We start from the raw sequence: 12,705 nt of genomic DNA, 5'->3' as shown, positions 1-12,705 counted from the left end.
CCCTTTTCGTTGTATAAGTAAAACACTAGTAATAAAAGGGTACTTCCTCAACCTGATGAAGGTCATCTATGGAAAACCCAGAACAAACATCATACTGGATGCTTTTCCTCTAAGATCAAGAACAAGACAAGGATATCTGCTCTTACCACTTACTCAACATTATATTGGAGGTTCTAAGCATGGCAACTGAGCAAGAAAAAAAAGTCCTACAGATTGGAAAGGAAGAAGTGGAACCATCTCTGTTTGCATATGACATGATCTTGTATATAGAAACCCCTACATGATCTGCTAAAAAATTAATACATGAATTCATTGAGTTTGCAGATATAAGATCAATATACAAGATCAGTTAAATTTCTATACATCTGCAATGAACAATCCCAAAACTAAAACAATCTCCCAGTCGCATCAAAAAGAATAAAATATTCTTTAACAAAGAATTTAACAAAGGAAGCACAAAATGTGTACTCTGAAAACTATAAAATATTGCTAAAAGATCAAAATAAATGAAAAATATTGGTGGGTGGGAAGATTTGACTGTTAAGATGACAGTACTCCTCAAACTAATCTACAGATTCAACACAATCCCTATCAGATTCCAGCTGACTTCTTTGCACAAATTCAAAGTTGATTCTGCAATTCATATGGAATTGCAAAACAGAATAGCTAAAACAATACTGAAAAAAGAACAAAGGAAGACTCACACTTCCCAGTTTCACAAATTACTAGAAAAACATCAATAAAACAATGTGATACTAGCACAAAGATATATGACTAAATGGAAGAGAATTGGAAGTTCAGAAATAAACCTATGTTTCTATGGTCAGCTGATTTTCAGCAAAGATGTCAAGACCAACCAAAGGGGAAACAATAGTCTTTTTGACTAAGTGTGCTGAGACAATTGGATAACCACATACAAAAGAATTACATTGGACCTTTATCTGATACCATGTACTAAAATTAACTCAAAATGGACCAAAAATCTAAATACAAGAACAAAAATAAACTCATAGAAGGAAAGATAGGGATAAATCTTCATGATACAGGATTTGGCAAAGAATTCTTAGGCATGACACCTAGAGCAACAACAGGAAGTAAGATAAATTGGGCCATCAAAATTAGAGTTTTTTGTTTCAAAGGAAACTATCAAAGAGAAGTGACAACCACCAGAATGGGAGAAAATGTGTACAAATCATACATCTGAAAGGGGCTTATATCTACAATATTTTTAAAAACTCTTACAACTCAATAAAAATTGAAATAAAAGCAGTATGGTATTTGCATAAAAACAGGTAGATTACTGGAACAGGAAATAAGCCCATGCATACACGGTCAATTAATTTATGATGAAAGAGCCAAGATTATACAGTGGGAAAAAGACAGTCTCTTCAATAAATGGTGTTGGGAAAACTGGCCAGCCACCATACACAAAAATTAATTCAAAATAAAGACCTGAAGGTAAGACCTGAAACTTAAAATTCCCAGAAGAAAACAGGTGGTAAGCTCCTTGACATCAGTCTTGGCAATAATTTTTTTTTTTTTTTTGTGGACCAAAGACAAGGAAAACTTAAATAAATAAGTGGGACTACATCAATCTAAAAACCTGCACAAGAAAGGAAACCACCCATGAAATAAAAAGGCAACCTACTGAATGGGAGAAGATACTTACAAATCATATATCCAGTAAGGTGTTTATATCTGAAATATATTTAAAAAAAACCTCACACAACTCAATAATAAAAACAATCCAATTAAAAAATGGGCAAGGATCTGAATAAACATTTTTCCAAAGAAAACATACAGATAACAATAGGCACATGAAAAGGTATTCAACATCACTAATCATCAGGGAAATGCAAATCAAAATCACAATGACCTATCACCTCACACATATCACAATGGCTATTATCAAAGACAGAATAAATAATAAGAGTTGTTGAGGATGTGCAGAAAATGAACGCTTGTTCACCATTGGTGGAATTTAAATTGGTATAGCCACTATGGAAAATGCTATGGAGAGTCCTCAAATAATTAAAAATAAAAGTATCATATGATCTTCTGGTTATTTATCTGAAGAAAACTAAAATAGTAACTCAAAAAGATATATGCACTCCCATGTTTATTGCAGCACTATTCACAATAACCAAGGTATGAAAACAACCTAAATGTCCACCCATGAATAAATTGATAAAGAAGGTATGGTGTGTGTATATGTATATATACATACACACCCACACACAAAGAAATATTCATCTATTAAAAAAACACGATCTTGCCATTTGTGATAGACCTTGAAGATATTCTGCTAAGTGAAATAAGTCAGAGACAAATACTGTGTGATTTCACTTATATCTGGAATCTAAAAAACAAAACAAAACCCAAACTCATACATACAGAGAACAGACTGGTAGTTGCTAAAAGAGAGGAGCTGTGGGGACGTGGGCAAAATGCATAAAGGGGATTGAGAGGTGCAAAGTTCTTCTTACAAAATAAATAAGTCATGGGGATGTAATATACAGCATCGTGACTATAGATAATAATACTGCATTGCATAATCAAAAGTTGCTAAGAGAGTAGCTCTTTAAAGTTCTCATCTCTAGAAAAAAAATTGTAACTATGTATGGTGATGGATATCAACTAGACTTGTGAGGTCATGTTGCAATATATACAAATATTGACCGATTATGCTCTATACCTGGAACTAATATAATGTTATATGTCAATTATAACTCAATTCTTTAAAAAAAGAAATTTAAAAATCTAATAACCCTAAAAACAGAAATTTAAAGATCTAATAATCCTTTTTAAAAAGTAGTGGAAAATCTAAATTTTGGAATAAGCTGAAAAGAAAAGGGGAAATGAATAGAAAAATCCTAAGCAATGAGAGAGGGAATAAAGTGATTTATGATATCTTACCATCATAGAGCTAGTCAGGAGTTCAGAGGTCATGAAGACCAGTCCTTCTCTCGGAACCAAGCCCTGCCCAGTGTATTTTTGACTCTTTGAATAAACAGTCAAAAATGTTTTAACAAGTTAACAAATATCTTTTGAGCTTCAATATGAGTACAGAATGGAGTCAGGTTTGTAGAACTTTCTAGACATAGACAAATGCACCATAATTTCCTTAAATATTTCTGTTTCAAAGAAGCACCCAAATCATTTTTTTTTCCAGGATGATTTAAAGGATACAGAATCCCGTTTTGCCAGGTATGCTTTTTAAAAGATTCTTATTGTGAAATGTATATAGTATAGTATATGTTTTATTTATATCAGTGTGTAAAAATATGTATGAAACAAACATCCACTTAATAACTAAATACCTACAAAAACAAAATATCTGTCAAGAACAAGAATGCTGCTTTAGATGCACCCATGTGCCCTTCTGATCTCTCAGCTCTCCCTCTCTGGAAGAAACCACTATCCTGCCTTGTTTCTCTCTTGTCTTTATATAATTTTATCCCGTAGTGTGTATCCTCAAAGAATATAGTTTAGTTATGGCATTTTTGAACTTTACATAAATTTTATTTTATTTTATTTTTTAAGTTTATTTATTTATTTTGGGAGAGAGAGAACAAGCTCAGGGGAGGGGCAGAGAGACAGGGAGGGAGAGAGAATCCCAAGCAGGCTCCGCATTGTCAGCATAGAGCCCAATGTGGGGCTCGAACTCAAGAACCGTAAGATCATGACCTGAGCCGAAATCAGGAGTTGGACATTTAACCGACTGAGCCACCCACGCACCCCTGCATAAATTTTACAAATCGTACTTTAATGGAATATCTTTCTCTAACTTGCTTCTTTCATTCTCTGTGCTGACAGCAGAGAACCCAATGTGGGCCTCATACCCGGGAACCATGAGATTATGACCTGAGCCAGAGTCAGAAGCTTAACTGATTGAGCCACCCAGGAGCCCCTGATACTAATTAGGTATCAATTTACATTTCCAGGATGTTAATGAGACTTAGCACATTTTTTAATTGGCCATTTGAGTTTCCTCTTTTGCGAAGTGCAGATGCTAGTCTCTTGTGCATTTTTCTGTTGGAGTGTTTGTCTTTTTCTTGTTAGTTTGTTGTTGATTTGTTAATTTCCTCTATCAATTCTTTATCAGTTGTATGTTGCAAACATGTGAGAGGACCTAGAGGTACCCAGGAAAGCTTCAGAGAATGGATGAAGACTCCAGGGTCTTGGAGATGGAGTTAAAGTTCTCCAGTCATGGAGAAAATTCCACACAGAGGAAATAGGTTATGCAAAGATTGTATTGTTTAAGGACCTCAATCAAACATAACTTGGAAAAGGTAAAAAAGAGAAAAAACCACTTTGCCTTCTCAGCCCTCCTCAGGCAAATTAGATTTGCTTCTGGATTTAACATTGTTATTTTTGAAGACTAGTTTTAATGTGGTCGAAATGGATTTGTGTGTTTCTCCAGTTTGGGCTGTCATTTTGCTCTTTGAAGCCTCATCTCTGATAAAATACAACATACCTCTGTGCAAGGAGGAAGCGGGAAATTAGAGGAAACCATCCTCTAAAAAAAAAAAATGTTTTTATTGTCCAGACTCGGTCCCTTATAATTTTTTAAATATTTATTATTATTTTTATATATAGAGAGAGAATACATGCAGAGGAGGGGCAGAGAGAGAGGGAGACATGGAATCTGAAGCAAGCTCCAGACTCTGAGCCTGATGCAAGGCTCTAACACATGAATGGTGAGACCATGACCTGAGCCAAAGTCAGAGGCCCAATCGACTGAGTCACCCAGGTGCCCCAACAATTTTTGAAGTATCTGAAAAAAGTATTTAAAACTCCCACTGAATGAGATTATTCATAATGAATCTGTCCTTCAGTGGACATAATTTATTTGTATTTCCCTGGGAATCATTGAGGAACAGCAGTTCAAAGCCTGAAATGGATTTTCCTCTGATTTGTTATCTCTGCAGTTGACAGATCTTTCTGGCTAAGCAGGGATTTGGCAATGTTTGGTTCTTAACTCCAGCTTTTTAAAAGTACAGCTAAGGAAAACTGTAATTCTGAGGTGACATATGATTGAAACCTCATTTGGCCCCTTATTACCTCATTCATTAGGGCAAGAAGCACTCTGGCTGGAGATCACATGCTGTGGCCCAGGGAGAGGGTGACTCTCATTTTTTTCTCCAGCTGACCTGGCCTCAGAGCGGGGTGGAGAAGGACTGAAAATAGTCATTTCTTGGCTGCGTTGGTCAGATGGGAGGGCCTCTCTAACATGGGTCCATTTATGAGTGAAAGAAAGAAACAAGGTCTCTGGAGGTTGGACTCATCGGTTACAGTGGATATGATGTGAGCAGAGTTGGTTAAGGCCCAAGGAAAACCACAGAGGCTTAGATTTATTTGAGTCATTTACATTTGTTAAAAGATAAAACTGAAGTGTATACTCTTCTGGTCTAAGTTTGAGTTTTCAAGTTAGCCTCCCCAGATCCCAGTTCACCCCAAATTTAATGCTACATTTCCTCCTATATATAAAATGTATGTTAACTTGATCAACTGTCTTATAAAAGTCAGACATCTGTCTGCTTTCTTTCACTTATTCAACCAATGTTTTTAAATAAAATGTTATGTGTGAGACACTGTGCCAAGTATAGGGATAAAATATAAGATGAGTAAGAAATAGTGAGTTTTTTTCTTCAATAAACATATATTCAAAACTAATCGAGGGGCACCTGGGTGGCTCAGTCAGTTAAGCATCTGATTTCGGCTCAGGTCATGATCTCACGGTTCATGGGTTCAAGCCCCACGTCGGGCCCTGTGCTGACAGCTCAGAGCCTGGAGCCTGCTTCAGATTCTGTGTCTCCCTCTCTCTCTGCCCCTCCCCTGCTCGTGCTCTGTCTCTCAAAAATGAATAAACATTAAAAATATATATATTTAAAAAAAACTAATCAATGGTGTTGGAGGTCAGAATCAGTGTGACTTTGGGGATGGATTAATGATTAGAAGGAATCTTGTGAGGCCCTGGGGTGCTGGTCATGTTTTGTTTCATGATCTGGGTGCTGGTTATGTGACCATGTTCAGTTCGTGAAAATTCATTGAGTCATCTATGACATAGGCACTTATTTATAAAAATGCTATACTTTGAAACGCTTTACAGGAATAGACCACAAGGTACAAACATTTACTTTTAAAAATCCTTTATGAAATTGGAATCCCTAGGAAACCCTGGATTCTTTTTGGGTTCAAACACGTTGGAACTGAGTTCTAATAGCTTATTTTCTGATGTTCTTCCTATTTCTCCCAGGGATCCTGGCACCACTTTGCCCTCAAACAGCCCTTTGGAAAGCATAACCTCAGAATATTCATGTAATATTCTCAGAAAACATGTGAGAGTGTAATAGAAGACTAAGGCACTTTCCTGCTTGACCCCTCAACATTCCTGAGTATGAAACTCTTGTCTCACCTGTATTTTCCATTAGTCAAAAGATATTAGGAACTTTTATCTGCCCATGGCATATTATTTATGTTGTTTTAGTTTTTTTAACCAGTAAATGTCCAGAGATGTCAAAGGGGCTTAGAGAGCTTCATTTCAGCAGGCTCTTCCTTGCTCTGCTATTTAAATGTGCTGTGCTCTTGCTCTGCTATTTAAATGTGCTGTGACCAAGCCAGAGTGTTTAAATAGAGTGGAGCACCACGGTGCTGTGTTCTACTTACTTAGCTCCTGAGGATGAGTTTAAGAGTGATTAAGTCTGAGAAGACAGAACCAAGGAACCTCATGCAAATATTCACCTTCGTCAACAGCCAACTAAACAATCAAGTCTCTGGTGCTTAATGAGCTTTGTTTTTTTAAATAATAGAAACTTTAAAAAGTTACCAAAATGTTCATGAGGCAGTAACAGAAGAGGCTGCTGCAAGTAAAGTTTTGACTTACTGAAGACCAGTTCTTTCTCATTTTCTGATTTTATTATTTGCATTGACATTTATTAATGTTCCAGCCTTTTATAAAAGCTAAACATAGTGTGGCTTTCCGTTCATTTTAGGGCTCTTAGAATGACCCTATAATTTATTGTCCAAACCCAGGCACTTTTGAAGATGAAAGGAGACACTAAAAATAATTAATAGTGTTAACTGATCCACAACAGGAGTAACCCGGGACTGGCCTGGGCAAATCAGAACATCTGGTCATTCTACCTATTGTTAGACAAGGGAAAAAGAGAACCAGTTTGTTTGTTTGTTTGTTTCTCCAACCAGCCTATACTGCACTTTTTCCTCTTGTTCATTACTCCTGAGCCCTACCTGGCCTCTCTGCCTCACCTACCCCCTGGCTACGTCTAGGACCACATGCCTTATAATATAGCTAGTCTACCAGCTGAACCCTGCCTTTATTATTAAAAACACGGAAGGTACAAGGTTACATTAACTTGTACACTTCCTCACTAGTGATTACATTCACTTTTGATATCATAGATTACTTAAAGGAAAGCAGAACAAAAAATGTAACACTTAGCTTAAACCCACACTTCTCAGGGCACCTGGCTCGCTCAGTTGGAGGAGTATGTGACTCTTGATCTCAGAATTGTGAGTTTGGGCCCTACGCTGGGTGTAGAGATTACTTAAAGAAACTTAAAAAAAAAAAAAAAAAACCACCCACACTTCTCTGTCCTAATGTGCAAATTTTCTGATTGCCTCAGATCTATTTCTTTATCACCTAACTAAAGTTTTTACTATGGTATATTCCATGTACTGAATGTAACTATATGTTAAATCATTTCATACATGTATGTCCTGCATCTCAGTCAATTAAGAAAGAACAAAATCTGATTTTCCTCTCACTCCCACATTGCCTGGTATAGCGTTCAATATACAGAATTTACCCAATCTGCTTACTGATAAAACGCATCTTTTGGCCACAAAATTGCAAGAACTTTTTCCCCTTATCCTCCCAAATGTAACATTTTCTTACTGTTCCCGAACTTAAGCTGAAATATAGTTCATCCTCATTATTCATAGATTCTGTATTTATAAAATTGCCTACTTGCTAAATTTATTTTTAGATCCAAAAGCAATACTTTTAACACTTTCATAGTCATTTGTGGACTTGTCCAGAGTGGTAAAAACCTTCCTTGTCTGATGTGTGCATTCCCATTCAGTGAGACAGTGCTCTGCCTTCTTGTTTTCCCTCTCAGCTTATAAGTAAGTCCTTTTCATGGTAAATGTGGTGTCCCTTTTTGTTTGCCTTTTTGTGCTTTTTGTTGGCAGTTTTGCTATTTAAAATGATCCCCAAACATAGTGCTGAAGTGCTAGCTAGTGTTCCTAAGCACAGGAAGGCTGTCATGTGCCTTATGGAGAAAATATGTATTCGTTAAGCTTGTTCAGGCATGAGTTACAGTGGTGTTGGCCATGAGTTCAATGTTGATGAATAAGTAATGTGTATTAAATAAGGTATCTTTAAATAGAAACACACATAAAACAAGGTTATGTATTGACTGGTTCACAAAAACATTGTGACCAGAGGCTTATAGGAACCTAACCCTGTATTTCTTATAGGAGCAATTGTTCTGTATTTGCTAATTCAGTGTTAGCAGCAACTTTATAGAACATACTACATTAAATAATGAAAATTGACCATACTTACATACAACATTGTTTAGAACTGCACAATCTGAAATACTAGAAAGTATCAGTTTTCTCATGAATACTTTTCTAGTGAGTATAGATTGAGATTGTGCTAAAATATCATGTATTTCATAATCATCAAACACATTCTGCCTATTGTTGGTTCCAGAATAATCAACTCTTATTCCATAAATAGATGATGAACTACAACATAGTTTGAGGTGGCTCATATAGGAAGACATTATGCCTAAGCTATTACAGCTCTCTTGGAAGCAAATAGAATTCTAAGAGCCTATTTTTGTCAGTTATTTCTTATGAAGAAAAAATGTGTTCAAAACCACACCATAAGTGTGACAGCAATGAATTCCCAAACATATTATTTGGCTATAGGAAGCATTCTTAGAACAACGAAACATCTGAAAAAAATTAAGAGATATGGAATTAGAAACAAATTTCATCTTTTTGAGGAAGAAGATATCCACAATTGAGTTGCCTGATGATCTAAGTTTATTTTTGTAGAGTTATCAATCCAACCAAAGATCTCATTGAATTGTCTTAAAATAAATTTCTTTCAATGTAGAGGATGAAATCTCCTGAACAATAAACCAAGCTATATGTTTTCCCCTGGGGGCCAATAAAAAGAAAACTGGGCTGGAAGTCAAAAGCCCAGTATTGCATTCCCGACTATGACATTTAGAGTCATTCTGAATGAGTCATGCATGTGCCTTCATGGCAGCCATTTCTTTATATTTCTTACTTAGGAAAAACAAAAAACAAAAAAACTGTAGTAGATGGTCAGCTGCTCACTTCACTCGGCACAAAAAAAGAATGACAAAACTCCTGAACCTGACTGCAAATTTGTTGGCAGTGCTAGGGCAGTAACAGTAAGGATTATGAATATTTATCCTCCACTTGGCCCTTGTGTATGCTAGGCACTGTGCTAAGCAGTTTACATGTGGTAACCCAACTCATCCTCCCAGTGGCCACACAAGGGATTCCCCTTTTCAGAGCAGAAAATGGAGGATAGAGAGGTCTGCTGACTTGTTTGAGATCATTCAGCTAAGAGGTGAGGGTACCCAATTTTGAACAGTACGTTAACTCCATTGCATGAGCTGTTAACAACACCGTTTGTTTTCAAGTGTGATTTCAGGCATGATTTTAACTTTTCACAGTTTTGAAGTTCTCATGTGATAGTTTATAATGTATTAAGTCACACACCCCTGATCAATATAGGGGAATTTGCTCCTGTTATCTCTCAAGAAAGATGATTAAAATAATGGCCACAATCCTTAACAATGTCATTAAATCAATCAATCGATAAATGAGATCAGTCTTGGTTTCAGAAGATTGGAGACTTTGAATTTTTAGGTATGTATAGTAAGTGGGATATTTGTAAGTGATTAAATTTAGAAAAAAAAATTGAAGAGATCAGTTCTTTATTCTGTTTTGGTCTATTTTAGCAAAGTCTTTGACAAGACAGGAAAGTACCTGTTTGTAAATTTTGAAGTCTAGGGTCTTCTCTCTGAATTCATTCTGAAGGTGTCTTATGCAATGCGATGCCTATATCAAATGTAACTAAATGAAATTGTATCAACCAAACTTCATCATCCCAAAACAGATCAAGCTAAATAGTGCAGTTAATTTTTCTCAGAGATATTTCTGTCTCTTTTTCCCTACCAAGCTGCATTTCTTTTTAATGTAGGGCATCTTATCACTAACTTATGAATGTGTAAGACATTTTCTTAGGGTGTATTATGTTAGGAATGCTTTGCAATCAAAATTTATTCAAGATATCCAGTCTTCAAGGACTTTCTTTTTCTATCATTAGATAAGCAGCACAAAGAAGTGGTAAAGACACGTAAAAGTACACCTTGAAGTTGTTGGAGCAGGGGGCGGGAGGGGAGGGCTTCTTTTTGGAGTTCTCGAGAGCAAAGACAAGAAGTGGGAAGGATGGGACACCCAGGCTGGTCTTATGACTCTTGACCACATACATCCTAGATACGAATCGGTTCATCTTGATCAAATGTCATGTGCTTGGATGACTGAATGCGAGGATGGGGGAAAGTATGCCCCTGCTGCCTCTGTAATCACTCACCCTCCTCCACCAGGTAACTAAAGGGGAATCTGGGGGTTCTGGGAGCCCAGCAGGCTCATTGCTTCATGAGACATGCCCCTAAGTACAGAGCCTGATGAGCATTTTTATCATGACCAATAGTGAGGGAATAGATTTTAGGAAGTAGGTCTAACTTTGCATTTTTGCTTTAGCTAAGTTGGTCACACAGTTAAGTGTGGAACTTACTATGGGGCACTTTGATTTTAAAAGCAGAAGAAACTCCTTCAAATTGTGATAGGAAACTGACAGTTTTCAAGTGCTTATTTAAAGTAGTTGGCGGCTTCTAAAGAATTCACACTTAGAGCCTTCTCCCAATTATAACCCTATTATTCCTTATGGCTGGGGCCACATGGCCCACCCAATTCGTTTCCTCATGTGCTTAAGCTCTCAATCCTCAGGAATATTCCCACTGCTTTCTGGAAGAGCAATTTCTGGTTCCTGAGTTTGACGTGTCCCTTCCTGTAGCTAGAGAAGAGAAAGGGGAGAGGGTCCCTTGGGATCTTGGCCTCAAATCCTCCTGAGAGCCAAGTCTTCTTCCATCTTCCCAGGGCAGCCCCATGCCAGGTACACATGGGCCTGTGTCTGGAGAAACACACGGTCTCACTTCATTGACTGTACATCAGAAATTTTATACCCTTCACTGTACAGGAATTCCTGGAAGTTCTGGAAACACAGAGCTCAGGTCAGTTTGGGCTCACTTGTGAACCCTCACTATCTTCATACAATGCCTAGCATGTAACAGATGCTCAGAATAAAATTTATCTACTGATAAGTGCCATTTATAACTGGCTAAATACAGTATTATGGTCATCTCAGTGGAAAGTTGGTCCTCAAACTCTTGGAGTAGACTGCAGCTTCTTAAGCCTCCTAGTATAACTTTAATGGAAAAAATAGATTTGACTTCATCAGTTCAACTTACTCTCACATTTGAGAATGACCTGTACTGAAGTTGTGGTTGTTAGCTGCTGGTTGTAGACACACATCATGTGTGTGTGTGTGTGTGTGTGTGTGTGTGTGTGTGACTCTCCTTCATTTCTGTGCTGTTTCTTCCCTTATGACACTCATCAACAAAAATGGTGTTAGGATGGGGAGGAGGGGGAAGTCATAGAAAGATGCAGCCCAGGTTATGCAAGACCACTTTTTATCTCTTTCTGTGATTTTTCCCCTCAGGGTGATTCTTTTGAAGACTTGGATGACTTCAGTCCAATATTTGTCTGATCTGCAAATAACCTCAATCTAGTGTTTATTAGAGCAGGTTAACTCAAATACATCCCCGGAATACAAGCACTTTGGCAGGGATTTTATGTAACATTTTTCTGTGGAGTTGTTTGATCCCCAAAAGAAATGGGTAGAGATTAGTGGAACTCAAGAATAGGCGGAAAATACGAAGGTGAGTGAAAAGATGAACGTCTAGCAGTGTTTGAACGGTTAGGAGCAAATGTGACCGTTGTGGAGTAAATGTCTTTAATGTTGACATAAAAAGAAAGTTCAGAGTAGGACATCAGAAGCAGAGGCTGTGGGATTATCTTTCAAAAATCAGTGTAGCATTTATTAGAGTCTGATGCTGTTTTGAACTGGTGGGGCTGTCCCCCGCTGCCCTGCACGTTGACTTGGAAACTGAAATGGATGCACGAGGCAGAGTTGAGTAAAGAGAAGACCCGTGTTCATTTCCCCGTAAACTCTTGTAAATCCAAATGTGAGGGAATGGCCACGTCTTGCCAGAAGAGGAAACCCGAGTCGAGTCCTCCCAGGGACTGATAAAGATGTCCCTCACTCGCTCCGGGGAGCCGGCACCCGGGCACAACAGGCACGACGCGAGGACTGCCAGACTCGCCGACTGCGGCCACTTCCCCAGGGGCCGGGGCGCGCCTGCTGGAAGGTGGGAGGCGGAGTTGCTCCGCTTCTGGGAAGAGACCAAAGGAATGAGTAATTGGAAATTCTGTAACTTAGACCCTTTTCCTAAACTCTTCAGCCCTTTCACCCCAAACCCCCTGCCGAGAGGCAAGGGCACCAGAGACGGG

At 37.8% G+C, this 12,705-nt stretch overlaps 1 protein-coding gene across 1 annotated transcript in view; it reads left to right on the top strand.

Moving 5' to 3' along the window:
- Positions 1 to 6,799, top strand: part of SMCHD1 (structural maintenance of chromosomes flexible hinge domain containing 1) — a 167,728-nt gene extending 160,929 nt beyond the window's left edge. The window contains exons 49-50 of the transcript XR_006195121.1: positions 3,173 to 3,207; positions 6,260 to 6,799. The gene's annotated coding sequence lies outside the window, so the exon portion shown is untranslated. The remainder of the gene's footprint in view (positions 1 to 3,172; positions 3,208 to 6,259) is intronic.
- The last annotated feature ends 5,906 nt before the right edge of the window (positions 6,800 to 12,705 follow it).

Source organism: Panthera leo, chromosome D3 (genome assembly GCF_018350215.1).
Source record: "Panthera leo isolate Ple1 chromosome D3, P.leo_Ple1_pat1.1, whole genome shotgun sequence".
Lineage (NCBI taxonomy): Eukaryota > Metazoa > Chordata > Mammalia > Carnivora > Felidae > Panthera > Panthera leo.
This window is presented reverse-complemented; position numbering and strand designations above follow the sequence as displayed.